Source organism: Oryctolagus cuniculus, chromosome 8 (assembly GCF_964237555.1).
Source record: "Oryctolagus cuniculus chromosome 8, mOryCun1.1, whole genome shotgun sequence".
NCBI classification, from domain to species: Eukaryota; Metazoa; Chordata; class Mammalia; order Lagomorpha; family Leporidae; genus Oryctolagus; species Oryctolagus cuniculus.
Genome location: NC_091439.1, coordinates 50,542,171 through 50,559,746, shown reverse-complemented (window position 1 = coordinate 50,559,746; position 17,576 = coordinate 50,542,171). Strand labels below are relative to the sequence as shown.

Below are 17,576 nucleotides of genomic sequence, written 5' to 3'. Positions count from 1 at the left end.
AGTTACTGTTATTGGTAATTATTATGACCCCCCCAAGAAATTACTTAAGTATCTAAATAGTTTTATTAAAGAATTGTTGTTACTTTTAGCCCTTGTTTATACTTCTGTGGGACTGTGATCTTCCCACTTTCTACTTGTTGAATATCGTGGTTAGTGGTGAATTAAGCCTGTGAATATAGAGTGAATTAAAATGATGTCTTTGCAAAAACTGATGAAAGGACTAGTGGGGAGAAAATGAGTAGGCTTGAGGGAAAGGGGGAGGAAGGGAAGTGTGATTGTCTTTTTGGACCGGTACCTATGGAATGTGTGAAAATTGTTCCATTTATACTAATCAAAAAAGGAAAAAAGGTTTGCAGAAAAAAGTGTATTATTAAAACCCATAAATGGATTTAAGAAATTTTTGTGCCAAAACTAATTTATTTTTCTTTTAATTATCTTTTCCATAGCTTTTTAAAAAATGTTCAATTATATTCATCTTTTTGAATGGCAGAGAGAGAGAGAGAGAGAAATCTTCCAACTGCCCATTCACTCCCCCAAATGCCTGTAACAGCCACTGTGGGCCAGGCCAAAGTCAGGAGTCATAACTCCATCATGGTCTACAGCATAGATGGGTAGCAGAGGCCCATGAACTTGAACAATCATCCATTGCCACACAGGATTCATTAGCCAAGAAGCTGGATTTGAAGTGGAGCATCTGGGACTCAAAGGGGCACTTTGATATGGGTTGCCTATGTCCTATGCAGTTGCTTAGCCAACAATACCACCTTGCCCTCAGGAGCTATTAGTAATATGCTTATATGTATCTAAGAAAGCCAAAATTTGGAATCAATCAAGATGCCTATCATCAAATGTATGAATAAAAAAATGTGGTATATATACACAATGGAATACCATTCAGCTATAAAAAAGAATGAAATTCCACCATTTTCAGCAAAATGGATGAAACTGGAGGACATGTTGAGTGAAATGAGCCTGACCTGGAAAGACTAATATTACATGTTGTCCCTTACATGTGGGAGCTAAAATTTAAAAAACAAAGCGAAAAGAAAGAGAAAAAAGAAATGTCTGTGTGTATCGGTATTGCTGCAAATGTGGTTTTGTAAAACTTTGCTTTATAACTTTGTCAGACCAGTTAAGAATGTTATACTACTATAGTTTTAATGATCTGTGATTACTTTAAAATTTACTGTAAATGGGTGAAATGGTCATTATTCCATTCAATTACTGCTTAGAGCAGTCATCCGTACTCACACTAAAGTAGAGTCTTTTTGCTTTTACTTCTTAAACTTCTTATCTCGTGAAATATTAAGCCTTTTTACTGTAAGTAATTTTAAAATGTGTTATCTCCAAAACTAAATGAAAGGAAAGGAGAAGGGAAAAGCGCTTGAGAAAGAGAGAGGGAGGGAAGGAAGGAGGGAATATCATTATGTTCTTAGCGTTGTGTCTACACATCACATTGAATCTGTGAAAAACTTTTTTTTTTATTTAGTAAATATAAATTTCCAAAGTACAGCTTATGGATTACAATGGCTTCCCCCTCCCCATAATTTCCCTCCCACTCGCACCCCTCCCATCTCCCGCTCCCTCTCCCATTCCATTCACATCAAGATTCATTTTCAATTCTCTTTATATACAGAAGACCGATTTAGTATATATTAAGTAAAGATTTCATCAGTTTGCACCCACACAGAAACACAAAGTGTAAAATACTGTTTCAGTACTAGTTACAGCATTACTTCACATTGGACAACACATTAAGGACAGATCCCACATGAGAAGTAAGTACACAGTGACTCCTGTTGTTGACTTAACAATTTGACATCCTTGTTTATGGCATCAGTAATCTCCCTAGGCTCTAGTCATGAGTTGCCAAGGCTATGGAAGCCTTTTGAGTTCGCCGACTTCGATCTTATTCCGACAGGGTCATAGTCAAAGTGGAAGTTCTCTCCTCCCTTCAGAGAAAGGTACCTCCTTCTTTGATGGCCCCATTCTTTCCACTGGGATCTCACTCGCAAAGATCTTTCATTTTGGTCTCTTTTTTCCAGAGTGCCTTGGCTTTCCATGCCTAAAATACTCTCATGGGCTCTTCAGCCAGATCCTAATGCCTTAAGGGCTGATTCTGAGGCCAGAGTGCTGTTTAGTACATCTGCCATTCTATGAGTCTGCTGTGTAATCCGCTTCCCATGATGGATCATTCTCTCCCTTTTTGATTCTATCAGTTAGTATTAGCAGACACTAGTCTTGTATGTGTGATCCCTTTGACTCTTACACCTATCAGTGTGATCAATTGTGAACTGAAATTGATCACTTGGACTAGTGAGATGGCATTGGTACATGCCACCTTGATGGGATTGTATTGGAATCCCCTGGCACGATTCTAACTCCATCATTTGGGGCAAGTCCGATTAAGCATGTCCCAAATTGTACATATCCTCCCTTTTTTATTCCCACTCTTATATTCAACAGGGATCACTTTTCAGTTAAATTTAGACACCTAAGAATAATTGTGTGTTAATTACAGAGTTCAGCCAATAGTACTAGAACAAAACAAAGAAAAAATACTAAAAGGGATAAAGTATTAAACTGTACACCAACAGTCAGGACAAGGGCTGATCAAGTCACTGTTTCTCATAGTGTCCATTTCACTTCAACAGGTTTCCCCTTTGGTGCTCAGTTAGTTGTCACCGATCAGGGAGAACATATGATATCTGTCCCTTTGGGACTGAATTAATCACTCAGCATAATGTTTTCCAGATTCTAATCAAAATTAAGATTAAAAATTTAAAAAGAAACTATAGGCTAATTTTGAGAAATCTATAAAATCATAGCAAATTTCTAAGAAACGTATGAAATGTTAAAAATATGTTTAAATCTATAGAAAACACATAGTTATGCTTCTTTCATGTAGAAAAGGTACCCAACATGTCGTAATCAGTCAGGACATGAGATGAATGAGATGACTTATGAAAATGAAATCTAATGATTCTGCCTATAAAACTTAATGTAGATCTGTCTATTGTGAAAAAGGAAGCTCAAGGGAGCACACTGAGGGTCCACTAAGGGAAGGTTCAAAGAGGGGTGAGAATTTGTAGTTTTTAAGGAACAAGAAGCCCTTCCTGAAACTGGGGAGATAGGGTGGGCACGCGAGGAGGACGTGGACGCCTGAGGCGCAGGACACCAGCAGGAGTGTGTACGCACCAGCACTGGAAGCCAAGGTGAGACGGGGCGCTCGCCCAGCACAGCAGCAACAGCTGCCACCGCCCCTCCCCCAACCCACCCTGACACGGACACTGGGACACACACGACTGAGTGGGGGAGGAAATAGAAAACCGAACAGAGTGAGTGGCGCCTGCAGAAAGAGTGCCCGATTCAGGGGTACTAATTGAGAGACTGAGTAAGCCAGTATCTCTTGGTGCCTCCTCGGAGCTCCAGCAGGCGGAAAGCAGCCATTTTGTCTGTTTACATTTGGGCTTAAAGGAGAACTGTCTTTGCCTGGACACTAACCTTCAGAGGCGGAGCCCAAAGGTGCAGTGGAGTGACGGGACACTTCTTTCAGAGGGGCGGGAATCCAGGGAAGGCAGCTCAAAGCCCTGATGCCCATCTACTCAAGTTACAAGAAAAAAAAAAACTGAATAGCACCTGCGGGGGGGTGGGGAAGGGCAAGATCCAGAGCTGCAGTGGGCAGAGAGCAGCCATCCTGTCTGTTTACCTGCGGGCTGTGTAGAGCAGCCTGCTTACACAGGATATTGGTACAGACTCACAGAAGCCTAATAGCAGAGGGAAATCAACCTGAAAAACCACCCAGATGGGATGCCAAAAAACAAAACAAAAACCCATAATAAGAATATATAAGAACATATAAACTTGCCAATGGAGCAGGCTAAACCAACCATAACAGAGGCTGAAGAAGAAGCTGAAACCATGCCAGAAAAATAATTCAGAAAATTAATAATCAGAATACTTAGAAATAATGAGAAACAGTGTCAAGAGCTGAATGAAAAACAAGCCCAAGGATTAGAGATCCTAAAGAGAAGCCAGAATGAGATACTAGAACTGAAAAACTCAATTGACCATATAAAAAACACCGTGGAATCCCTCGGAAATCGAACAGATGAAATAGAAGACCGAATATCAGAATTCGAAGACAAACTTCCAGAAATAATACAGTCAGTTCAATCGCAGGAAGAAGAAATTAAAAAATTAAAAAACACAGTCGGAGACCTACAAGATTCAATCAAACAGTGTAATGTTCAGATATTAGGAGTCCCTGAGGGGGTGGAAAGAGAGAATGGATTGGAAGGTGTCTTCAATGAAATAATATCAGAAAACTTTAAACAAAGGCAGCTGGATAACAACACACAAATACAACAGATAGCCAGGACTCCGAACAGAGTAGACCAGAAGAGAAATTCACCACGACACATTGTGGCAACACTCAGTTCAGCGACACACAAAGAACAAATCCTGAAATGTGCCAGAGAAAAGCGACAAATCACATTCAGGGGTAAGTCAATCAGACTCACCCCAGACTTCTCATTGCAAACACTACAGGCAAGGAGACAATGGCATGATATATTTCAAGTTTTAAAAGACAAACAATGCCAACCTAGAATACTACATCCTGCAAAGCTATCATTTATGAATGAAGAGGAAATAAAGATCTTCCACGACAAACAGAAACTGAAAGAATTTGTATCCTTGCGTCCAACCCTACAACACTTCTACACATGAAATACAAAAACAAGAACTTCACTGCAAAAAAAAAGCGAATGTAGAGTAACCCACAAACAAAGTTCAAAATACATAAACAGCTCGTTTCAGGAAACATGAAGGGAAAAAGACAGTACTTAACATAATCACATTGAATGTGAATGGTCTTAATTCCACGACAAAGAGGCACAGACTAGCGGATTGGATAAAACAAGAGGATCCAACTATATGCTGCCTTCAGGAGACACACCTCATCAGCAAAGATGCACGCAGACTGAAAGTGAAAGGATGGAAAAAGATACTCCAAGCTAATGGAAATCAAAAAAGAGCTGGTGTGGCCATCCTAATATCAGACAAAATAGACTTTAACATAAAAACTATTAAAAGAGACAGAGAAGGGCACTATATAATGATTAAAGGATCTATCCAACAGGAAGATATTACTATTATAAATGTATACGCACCTAATTACAGGGCACCTGGCACCTGAAAGAATTACTAAAGGATTTAAAGGGAGATATAGACTCAAATACAATAGCTACAGGGGACTTCAACACCCCACTCTCACCAATGGACAGATCAACCAGACAGAAATTCAACAAGGAAACAACTGAGCTAATTGGCGCCATGGACCAAATAGATCTAATAGATCTTCAGAACCCTCCACCCCACAGACACAGAGTTCACGTATTTCTCCCCAGTACATGGAACATTCTCTAGGATTGACCATATACTAGGCCATAAAGGGAGCCTCAACAAGTTCAAAAAAATTGAAACTATACCATGCAGCTTCTCAGACCATAGAGCAGTGAAACTTGAAATCAACAACCCAAGAATCTCTACACCATATGCAAATATATGGAGAATGGACAACATGATCCTAAATGAACAGTGGGTCATCGAAGAAATTAAAAGAGAAATCAAAAGATTTCTAGAAACAAATGAAAATGATAACACAACCTATCAAAACCAGTGGGACACAGCAAAAGCAGTGCTAAGAGGAAAGTTTATAGCAATTAGTGCCTACATCAAGAAGCTGGAAAGGAAGCAAACAAATGAACTCTCCATGCACCTCAATGATCTAGAAAAACAGCAGCAAATCAAGCCCAAATCCAAAAGGAGGAAAGAAATACTAAAGATCAGAGAAGAAATAAACAGAATTGAAACAAAAAAAAAAAAAACCAATACAAAAGATCAACAAAACCAGGAGCTGGTTCTTTGAAAAAATAAACAAAATCGACACACCATTGGCCCAACTAACCAAAAAAAAAAGGAGAGAGAAGACCCAAATCTGTAAAATCAAAGATAGTAATGGAAATGTAACAACAGACACAATAGAAATAAAAAGGATCATCAGAAACTACTACAAAGAGATGTATGCTAACAAATTGGGGAACCTGGAAGAAATGGATAGATTCCTGCACACATACAACCTTCCTAAACTGAGCCGTGAAGATATAGAAAATCTAAACAGACCCATAACCATGGAAGAAATTGAATCAGTAATAAACACACTACCGAAAAAGAAGAGCCCAGGACCGGATGGCTTCACTGCCGAATTTTACCAGACATTTAGATAACAACTAATCCCAGTTCTTCTCAAATTATTCCAAAAGATTGAAAGAGTGGGAATCCTCCCAAATTCCTTCTACGAAGCCAATATCACCTTAATTCCTAAGCCCGGAAAAGACACAACAGAGAAAAAAACTACAGACCTATCTCCCTGATGAACATAGATGCAAAAATACTCAATAAAATTCTGGAAAACCGAATCCAACTACACATCAGAAAGATCATTCACCCGGACCAAGTGGGATTTATCCCTGGTATGCAGGGATGGTTCAATATTTGAAAGTCAATCAATGTAATACATCACATTAGTAAAGTGAGAAACAAAAATCATATGGTTATCTCAATAGATGCAGAGAAAGCATTTGACAAAATACAACACCCTTTCATGATGAAAACCCTAAGTAAATTGGGGTTAGAAGGAACATTCCTCAACACAATTAAGGCAGTCTATGATAAACCAAAGGCCAGCATCATATTGAATGGGGAAAAGTTGGAGGCATTTCCATTGAGAACTGGCACCAGACAGGGATGCCCACTCTCACCATTGCTATTCAATATAGTCCTAGAAGTCTTAGCCAGAGCCATCAGGCAAGAAAAAGAAATTAAAGGGATACAAATGGGAAAGGAGGGGGTCAAACTGTCCCTGTTTGCAGATGACATGATACTATATATAGAGGACCCAATAAACTCCTATAAGAGTCTACTGAACTCATAGAAGAGTTTGGTAAAGTAGCAGGATACAAAGTCAACGCTCAGAAATCAACAGCCTTTGTATACACAGACAATGCCAGGGATGAGGAAGAACTACTAAGATCAATCCCATTCACAATAGCCACAAAAACAATAAAGTGCCTTGGAATAAATTTAACCAAGGATGTCAAAGACCTCTATGATGAAAATTACAAAACACTAAAGAAAGAAATAGAAGACGACACAAAAAATGGGAAAACCTGCCATGCTCATGGATTGGAAGAATCAATATCATCAAAATGTCCATTCTCCCAAAAGTAATTTACAAGTTCAATGCAATACCAATCAAAATACCAAAGTCATTCTTCAAAGACTTAGAAAAAACGATGCTGAAATTCATATGGAGAAACAGGAGACCCAGAATAGCTAAAGCAATCCTTAACAATAAAAACAAGGCCAGAGGCATCACAATTTCAGACTTCAAGGCATACTACAGGGCAGTTATAATCAAAACAGCCTGGTACTGGTACAAAAACAGATGGATAGACCAATGGAACAGAATAGAAACACCGGAGATCAATCCGAACATCTATAACCAACTCATATTCAACAAAGGACCTAAAACCAACCCCTGGAACAAGGACAGCCTCTTCAACAAATGGTGCTGGGAAAACTGGATGCACACATGTCACAGTATGAAGCAAGACCCCTACCTTACACCTTATACCAAAATCCACTCAATCTGGTTCAAAGAACTAGAGATGTGCCACGACACCATGAAACTAATTGAGAACATAGGGGAAACCCTTCAAGATATCGGAATAGGCGAAGAATTCCTGGAGAAGACCCCACAGGCACGGGTAATCAAAGATAAAATAAACAAATGGGATTACCTCAAATTGAAGAGTTTCTTAACAGCAAAGGAAACAGTCAGGAAAGCAAAGAGGCAACCAACAGAATGGGAGACGTTATTCGCAAACTGCACAACAGATAAAGGATTAACAACTAGAAGCTACACAATGATCAAAAAACACCACAGAATCAAAACAAACAACCCAATAAAAAATGATCCGTGGATCTTAACAGACATTTTTCAAAAGAGGAAATCCAAATGGCCAACAGCCACATGAAAAAATGCTCAGGATCCCTAGCCATCAGGGAAATGCAGATCAAAACCACAATGAGATACCACCTCACTCCGGTTAGATTGGTTTACATACAGAAATCAACCAACAACAGATGCTGGCGAGGATGTGGAGAAAAGGGGACACTAATCCACTGTTGGTGGGAATGCAAGCTGGTAAAGCCACTATGGAAGACAGTCTGGAGAGTCCTCAGAAACCTGAATATAGCACTCCCACAGAACCCAGCCATCCCACTCCTTGGACTATACCCAAATGGAATTAAAGGGGTGAAAAAAGCCATTTGCACCTCAATATTTGTTGCAGCTCAATTCACAATAGCTAAGACATGGAATCAACCTAAATGTCCATCAACGGATGACTGGATAAAGAAACTATGGAATATGTACTCTGTGGAATACTAAACAGCAGTAAAAATCAACGAAATCCGGGCATTCACAACAAAATGGAGGAAGCTGGAAAACATCATGCTGAGTGAAATAAGCCAGTCCAAAAGGGATAAATATCACATGTTCTCCCTGATCGATGGCAACTAAACGAGCACCTAAAATGATACTCATTGAAGTGAAATGGACACTATGAAAGACAATGACATGAGCAGCCCTTGTCTAGACTGTTGAGGAAAAACTTACTATTTTGTTCCTTTAGTATTTTTGTTGTTGTTGTTGTTGTTGCTCGATTTGCTCTACACAAGACCACTGGTTGAACTCTGCAATCAATGCACAACCATTCTTAAGCGTTTAAAAATTAATAGAAAATTCATCTCTGTGGAACATGGGAGTGGGAATAAGAGAGGGAGGAGATATATAGGATGGCACATACTCACTCAGACCTACCTCCAATGGTGGAACTGGAAATGTGCCAGGGGATTTCAACTCAATCTTACCAAGGAGGCAGGTACCAATACCAGTGCACTTGGTAAAGTGACAAATATAAATACACAACTGATCCTAAAGATAGGGTAAGTGTCGAAGAGATTACACAAATAAGACCAGTGTAAGCGAATAATGAAAGATAGATTCAAAAGGGAGAGAATGATCCTGCGGGGGAAGCAGGTCACACAGCAGACTCATAGAATGGCAAATGCCCAAAACAGCGCTCCTGCCTCAGAATCAACCCTTGGGACATTCGGATCTGACTAAAAGGTCCATGAGAGTCTCGCAGGCATGGAAAGCCATGACACGGTGGCAAAAAACAATCTAAATGAAGGATCCTGGTGAACAACACCTCAGCAGAAGGATCAGGCCATCAAGGAGAGAGGTGCTTTCTCTGAAGGGAGGAAGGAACCTCCACTGTGATATGGCCTTGACTAAACAAATTCAGAGTTGCTGAACTCAAGGGGCTTCCAAAGCCTAGACAGCTCATAGCAAGAGTCTCGGGTGATTGCTGACATCATAAATAAGAGTGCCAATTGTTAAATCAACAACGGGAGTCACTGGTTTCATGCTCCCCTCACAGGATCTCTGTCCTTAATATGTTTATCTATGAAACTCAAAAACAACACTACTAGTCGAACAATACCCTATACCTGGTTCGGTTGTGTGAGTGCAATCTGCTGAAATCCCTGCTTAGTATATACTAAATTGATCTTCGGTATATGAAGGTAACCGAAAATGAAACGTGATGAAGGGGGGGGGATGGGAGAGGAAGTGGGTGAGGGGAGGGCCACAGGAGGGAGGGAGGTCGGGGGGGAAGCCACAACAACACAAAAGTTGCATTTTATATTCTACTTAAAACTATTGGTTGAGCTCTGTAATTAATACACAATTATTCTTAGGTGTTTAATTAATGCTATAACTAGTACTCAAATAGTATTTTACACTTTGAGTTTCTGTGTGGGAGCAAAATGTGGAAATCTTTACTTAACATATGCTAAATTGATCTTCTGTATATAAAGATAATTGAAAATTAATTGTGATGTGAAGGGGAAGGGGAGAGGGAGTGGGAGAGGGGAGCGTTGTGGATGGGAGGGAAGACACGGGGTGGGGGGAGGAGGCTATTGTGGTCCATAAGCTGTACTTTGGAAATTTATGCTCATTAAATAAATTAAAAAAAAAAAGAAAATTCATTGATCAGTAGTAGAATTCTTACAAAAAAAAAAAAAAAAACAGTGTATATTTATGTCTTCTACTTCTGGAATCTAGTGCTTGTTGAATCAGTTCCTGGACAGGCTTTCTTGCCAGTTGATAGTAGCCACTTCACAGCAAATGGAGAGCTCTAAATTTTCCTCTTTCTTAAAATATTAATTTGTTAACACATAAACCTAAGCACATTACAATTTTAACAAATTCATATGCGCATTCAATGATTCATGATTCAGGTGGCACTAGACCATATACTGTTCAGCAGTCCTCTGAGGTGGAGCAAGGAGGAAACTTTTATAAGGTGTTCATGAAAGCAAGACAAAGAAAATACATGTTTTTGGTTAAAATAGAAAGCCCATGGTTTGAGGTTAGTTTAGTGATCTCTGATGTTTAAGCTTTTCTGTTTACATTGAGTAGGGCTTTAGTTTTCCTACACAGGAATCCAAGGTGTTAGAGGCCTCTTACCCTATCCCAATTAATTTGTAATTTAAACAAATCACATCACAGCTCCAATTCACCCTCCTTGCTGCCCAAACTACTTAATTTCCAAAAGCCTTTTCTCCAAATTCGTCATAGGAGGGATTGAGGTTGTAACACATGAACTTTAAGGGCAGAAAATCACTCCACAACATGTGTGAAAGCATGGTGCTTCATTATTAGCATAACTTAAAATCCTATGCAATGTGTAGCTGTGTAATGTTTGTTCAGTTATAGGAAGATAAGGAAGAATTCAAAGACTTTTAGGATATGGAACAATTTAACAACTTCAGTGTGGAGACAGAGCTAACAACATCTGAAGTTTAATTTGCAGTCTCTGTGACTCCACTGTTAACAGCGCTTTCGCACTATTTTTCTCTACCAAATGGTTAGATCTTTTATTTATGAAGCTGAATATCTTGGGAAGCAAATGGGACAATCATTTAGTAGAAATGTGAGCTGACTCCAGTGCGGAGGACCACTGAGTCAGCAGGGGCTTATTCCCTGGTGCTGTGAACTAAACTCCTTAAACTCCCTACCAAGAAGACTGTGTAAGACCTTAATCACCCAGCTCTGTGAATTGGGCTGGAGCCAATGGCCTCAGTTGGCTTTTGCTTAGGAGGTCAGGGTTACACTGCGAGAACACTCAAAACTTCCAAGTCAGATTATATATCTAGTAAATTGAACTCCATTTCATTCATTTCTTTTATTGAATTAAGCAAATTTTTGCCTTGAATAATCCCATTTAAATTTGGAGATCTGGTAAGGAAAAGAAAAAGGAAATTATATAAATATGAAAAGCTATTGCTTTTTTTTAAAAAAGGGGTTACTCTGTTCCTGAATAATTTAAAGAAAAAAAAAGGAATTTCTTCTTGTGTGATATACACAGTTGCTTAAAAATAATGGAACATCTGTCAAACTGCATATTTTTTCTTTGCTGGAATTTAGTGTGGGGTGCAATGCCCTTTTCTTCTTTGCCAAGTAATATATATTGAAATGAGCACTTTTTTAACTTTTAAATTCTGAGCCTGTAAAAAATGGTTTTAAAAAAATGAAACCATTTTAGTGTGTGGTAAAAAAACCAGTATGTGCTAGCAAGTACAGATTTGGGATAGCATGCAATTTATCTTGTGGTTAATAGTCACTGTTTTATAAATCTCACCATTTATTTGAGCAGAGTTACAAATGCTATCCACTGTGGGTGTCTGAAGAATGTACCGTGTTAGATGCCAGATAATCTAATTTGGATTCCATTTAAATTATTCTTGTGATTAACCGCAACCAGTAGGAGAACAAAGAATTGTAAAGTTAATCCTATGAATGTCTAATAATCATGATTGTGAGAAATATGTATCTACAAGCTTAGAAAGAAGCACTGTTCTATGTAACAGGGCATAGAAGGAAGGTTGCAGGGTATTTGCATTAGGTACTCTGTACTACTTTTGTTCTGCATTTTCCAGAAGTATTCTTTAGACTAAAGTCATTCTACATTAAATTAGTCAAGATATATAAAGTACAATGAGTCTTCAAATAAGTTCATGTAAAACACATATTATGAGAAGACTACACATGGATTTCAGTTTTTTTCCACACCACATACTTACCTCTGAATTTTGTGAACATTTTGACATATGTTTGTACTTTGCCCAGTAACTAGTAGACAGTTGACAATCAATAGATGTCATTTTTCTTCCTTAATATTATTTGGCATTTATTGATATTTATTCAGGCATTGTTTGCTTAATTAAATAATAAAAAAGATGTGTACCACAATGAAGACATTTAAGAATAAACTTTGTTTAAATTAATTTTAGCAAGGAACAATAAACAACTCAGAGAATATATAATTAAAAAAAATATCAAAGACATCAAAATGAAATAGCCAGCATCAGAGTTACAATAATCAATGGCAAATCCCACAACAACAATATAGGCTATTGCAACAAACAATGAGGAAGCATGGAACATCAAATATAATGAACAAGGTTGTAACTAGATCATCCCACACAGAATACCCCAACCATGGCTGCATTTTGTTATGCAGCTTCTGGACTGTGTCAGAAGAATTTCATCCTTCCATACAGTAATACACACTCAGCCTCTGTGTGAACTGATGCCAACACTCTATATTAGAAAATAAACAACCCAACAAAACCCCCAGGATCTATGTATTGTCTTTCTAAGATTGAATGAGTTCTGAGGTAATCGCACCAACATTTATGTCATTGCCCACATGTTGTTTTGAAATTAATCTTCCTTGTGAGTGATTCATTCCAAGGCTTTATAATATAAGGATCAAATTTTAATGGTGCATAGAGATTGGGATTTCTACTAAGGGAGAAATTTAAGCAATATTTGCAAGTGCCAGATATTTTCTTGGGAATATCTTTGCTAGGAATTAAAGTTCTGCAGCCAGAGACTAGATTTCAAATGCAGGGGAAAACTGATAACAAAGAGGAAGAGCAAATAATTCTCCTTGACAAGCACTTAATTAGCATCTTAATGGGGTAGCCACACTCTCAAGAAGAACTTGTGCTGATGCATGCCCTGTCTTATAAGGTCAAGGAACTAAGGTTTCTTCTTCTTCTTCTTCTTCTTTTTTTTTTTTTTTTTTTTTTTTTTTTTTAGCTCTAGGTTCTTTTTCTGCTATAGTAATTGAATGCACAGATAGTATTTAGATAACATCCTGACAGATGAATCCCCTTTGTTGCTCAAAAGGCACTGGAATCATCAGAAATAGTTGTCAGAGTAAGCAGAGAATTAAGTGAACTTACTGGGAAGGTCTGTTATTATTGTGCATTAGGTCTCTATTTTCCTATTACTAACTCTGTGCTTTATCCTTGAATAACAACTTCTTTTTACTGAGAAAAACAGAAGCAACCATAAGACCTTCTATAGTCCCAACTACCTCAGCTACATTTCTCCCTGTGTCTGTTGTTGAATTCAAACTCCTCCCCTTTCTATGAAGGATCTCTCTGTGCAGCTAGCTTAAGGCATCAAACCCCTTATCTCCACTAAAGGTCACTGCTCCAGCAATGATCCTTTTCTCTTGTGGACCTTGCAAAGCAATGCAGGGACAAATCAATTGAGAAAAAAAGAGCTTATTTGGTCTTGTTTAGAGCTGCAACCTGGGAAGATACAATTGAAGTAGTCTTGGATTTTGTTCCAAGGTGTTAGAGTTTTGAAACAGGTTTTAAAGGCAAAGACTTTACTTGGGAAAGAATTTAGATTGATGCTGCCAGTATCATACTGTCTTATAAACAAGGTATTGGGTAACTAAGCAATACATGCAAAGCAGTTTTCATTAAAAGAAAAGGAAAAGGGACAAGAACAAAGAAATCTCCCCAGGAACAAAGGGGCTGAGGATATCTACAGTATAAGAACATGCTGCTTTAATGAAAAACAAATAAATTATAATTCTGAATGTGATAAAAACAGGATGCTTTCTAAGCTTTCATTTGATATTGCTATTGTCAGTAAGTGATCTGGGACTGGCACCCCCTTGACTTGCATCCTCTGGTCTGCCTTAACAAAAACCAGGAGGAAGAGAAAGCCAGGCATCAGAAATGTGATGATAGGTGGCAGGCCTATTAATGGCTGTTCTGTACAGTGATCTGCCCTCAAGGAGACCCAACAGGCCAGTCCACTGCAGTGGCTTACAGTATGGCAAGCCTGGGCTTCAGCAGAAATCAGCTTGTGAAGAGCCCTGGCAGCTCTGCCAGCCAAGAGTTGGATCACTGGAAATGGACCTGCCCTGGAGTCGAAGGACACCCAGGTCAGAGCCACAGATCTTATTGGCTCTAAACTGAAAAGCCCTTCACTCAGCCCAGCTTCCAAGGTGACCACCGCTGCTGAGAGGAGACGGCCAAGTAGGGTCAGCAACATTACAGGCAGAATTGTAAATTTCCTGTTAGAGATGCCATCTGCCTTTACCTGGCCAGCTCTCCCAGACCAGCTAGGTAATGGAAGTCAACAGGGTGCCTTCCAGAAGAAGGTTCACACTTCCCTTAGGATGGTACCCTATGTGAAGAGATAGATGAGTCAGGGCCTCTTAACTTACAAGGCCTAAAGCCCACCGGATTATTTTCAAGCCCCTTCTGTCAGGTTCTGTTTGCCTCTCAATCAGAGAACTTATGCATGGCTTAGATAGTATCTTTCTTGGGTCCTCTAATAATGACTCTGTCCTTTGTTCTAGACCCTGTCTAGCCCACTTGGGTCTCATTCCTTTGTAATCATAGCCTCTACTCTAACATTCATGGCTCTACTCCCAATATGTGTGTATTGATGGTCCTCTCCCACATTTAATGTTGTTTGATTATTCAGAATTTCTCTACAGACAAACCCCTCTACCTGCAAAAGAGTGGCCTTTCTCCTGGTCTCAGCTGGGATCAGATTTAAACCACGTCCATTAAACCATCCTCACAAGGGTCCAGAGACCCCCTCATTTCCTTTCCTCTATGAAATCCTCTCATTACCTGGTTGATGCCACTCTTAGGATCATTGGTTGCTGTTCTCACCCTGACTTGTATACTACAGTGTCTGTTTAAGTGTTTACAGCAGGTGATAATGGAATGAACCAAGGCCTTCAGCAACCAGGCAGTCAACCAGACGCTTCTCCATCCATACATGCCTATCCCTATGGAGCCCCAAGATACCCACAGTGGGCCCCTGTAGATGACGTCCCCAGTCAGCAGGAGGTAGCCAGAGAGACTCATTGTCGCCCCTTTTCCTATAATCAAAAGGTTGGGATGGTAGCTTTGGTATCCACAAGGCGGGAAGGCCTACACTTCCGGGAATGGAGAGGCTTACTTCCGGGGAAGAAAGTCCTTGTCAAGGTCCCTGCGGGTGCCTAAAGGTCAACCAATGAGGATCAGACCCGCCTCAACCTTTAACCCCCATGCCCTGAATCTATAAAAGGAGCTCTCCCAATCTCTGACGCACGACTTCCCTGGCCCCTGCTCTGTTGCTCTGTTGGGACCGGGGAACCTCACCCGGAGCGGAACCCCAATAAAATCCTGTGAGTTAATTGATTTGTCTGCCTGGGAAGATCTGTTATGTGCCGGACACCTTACAATCATCACTCAGTCTCTAATGTTTTCCAAAAAGCTGCAGTTTTTGCCCATAAAATTTATAACTTCACACAGTCAATTGCAAAACTCAAAAGGCTTGATATCATCTTTGATGCCTCTTGGTCTCTTTCATCTCACTTTTGATGCAAACTCTGTTGACTTTATTATCAATATATTTTCATCAATCTAACACTTCTCACCACCTCACCCCTATACCTCCACCATGACCATGCTCTAACCACTTATTTCATTACTGTGTTGTTGCAAGAGCCTCCTAACTGTCGCCTGCCTTCTACCTTTGAACCCTACCCATGTAGGCCCTATGGTTTACTCTCAAGAAAGCAACCAGTGTCCTGCCAAATGTAACCCAATCATTCCTTGCTTCTGGCTTCAGCTTGGCACAGCTCTGGGTGTTGTAAGTATTTGAAGAGTACATAAGCAAATGGGAGATCTCTCTGTCTCTCTTTCTCCCCCTACTTTCTCTCTCATTGTCACTCTACTCTTCCAGTAGATCAATAGATTAAAATAAGTAATTTTTTAAAAACATAAAACTCTGATGTAAATCTCACTGGCTTAAAACTCAATGTACCAGCAGAGTTTCATCCCCTTCCAGAGCTTTCACCCATATGGTGCCCTCAACATATTATTATCTAGCAAGAAAACCCTGTCAGCATCTTGCTCTTGGACTCCCCAGGCAACAGAACTGTGCATAATTAACTTCAATGGCTTAAAAATTACCTAGTATATGATACCCTGTTAGAACAATGTTAGAATGGACTAAGATAGTCTCAGAGGTAAACTTTTCTCCCTTCCTTCTTAGCAGCTCATTCTAGCTTCACTCCAGGGACTGTCCCTTTAATCCCCAGATAAAACAGTGGACCAATTAGTTTTGACATTATGCACATTGGTTGTAGCAATATACCTCTTCATTATTCAGTATTAGAATCCAGTTGAAAGTTCTGTTTTCTTGTAACCTGTACTACCAGTCCCACTTACCATTTCTTTATTTGGAATCTTAAAATTTAATATTATTTTATTAATGAAAATCACTCAGTAGCTTAAAAAGTCTTTGAAATTGTATATCCTCAGTTACAAATGACCAGAGACCAATTACAACTACTATAATTTTAATTATAATATTTATATTAAATCCCATAGGCTACAGTTCAAGCTGACATTAACTTGGATCCATCTCTAATGTATTGCTTGCATCAATCTCATTTATTTATGTGTTGATTTTTTAAATTTTGTTGTCCTTAGAAAATTTAGTATAGTGACATTTACTCCATTCTTATTTGGCTGACATTTAAACTTTCTGCATAATTTATGAAGTCTTTATAGATAGTACTTAAATATAAGTAAATTATGATTATAAAACATATACAGGAACATTTTAAATATATTTAAATATTTTAAAACATTTTCAGCAAGTTGATAATTAGTAAATAATACTCTACATCTTAATTTATAGGCCTAATTTATGAATAGAAACTAAGCTATGAAGTTCTCACCCGAACTGTTGGATTTCTTACTTTAAGACAAAATCTCAAAATTCTAGGACTGTATTAATGCTTAGTATTGCTGTAGCAAATTTCCTGAAATATACTGATTCAAAACAACACAAATTTGTTATCTCAGAGTTCTGTTTGTGAAAAGTCTGAAACAGTGGCAGGCATTGTGGCATAATAGCTTAAGCTGCAGCTGGGATGTCCTCATCCATACCAAAGTGCTGGCTCTTGTCTAATCCAACATCCTGATAATACATCTTGGGAGGCAACAGATAGTGACCCAAAGATTGGGTTTCTACCTTTCACATAGGAGACCAAGACCAA

General features: G+C 39.0%; 1 long non-coding RNA gene across 1 annotated transcript in view; it reads left to right on the top strand.

Moving 5' to 3' along the window:
- Positions 1 to 17,576, top strand: part of LOC127483274 (uncharacterized) — a 44,393-nt gene that overhangs the window by 14,863 nt on the left and 11,954 nt on the right. The window lies entirely within an intron of this gene.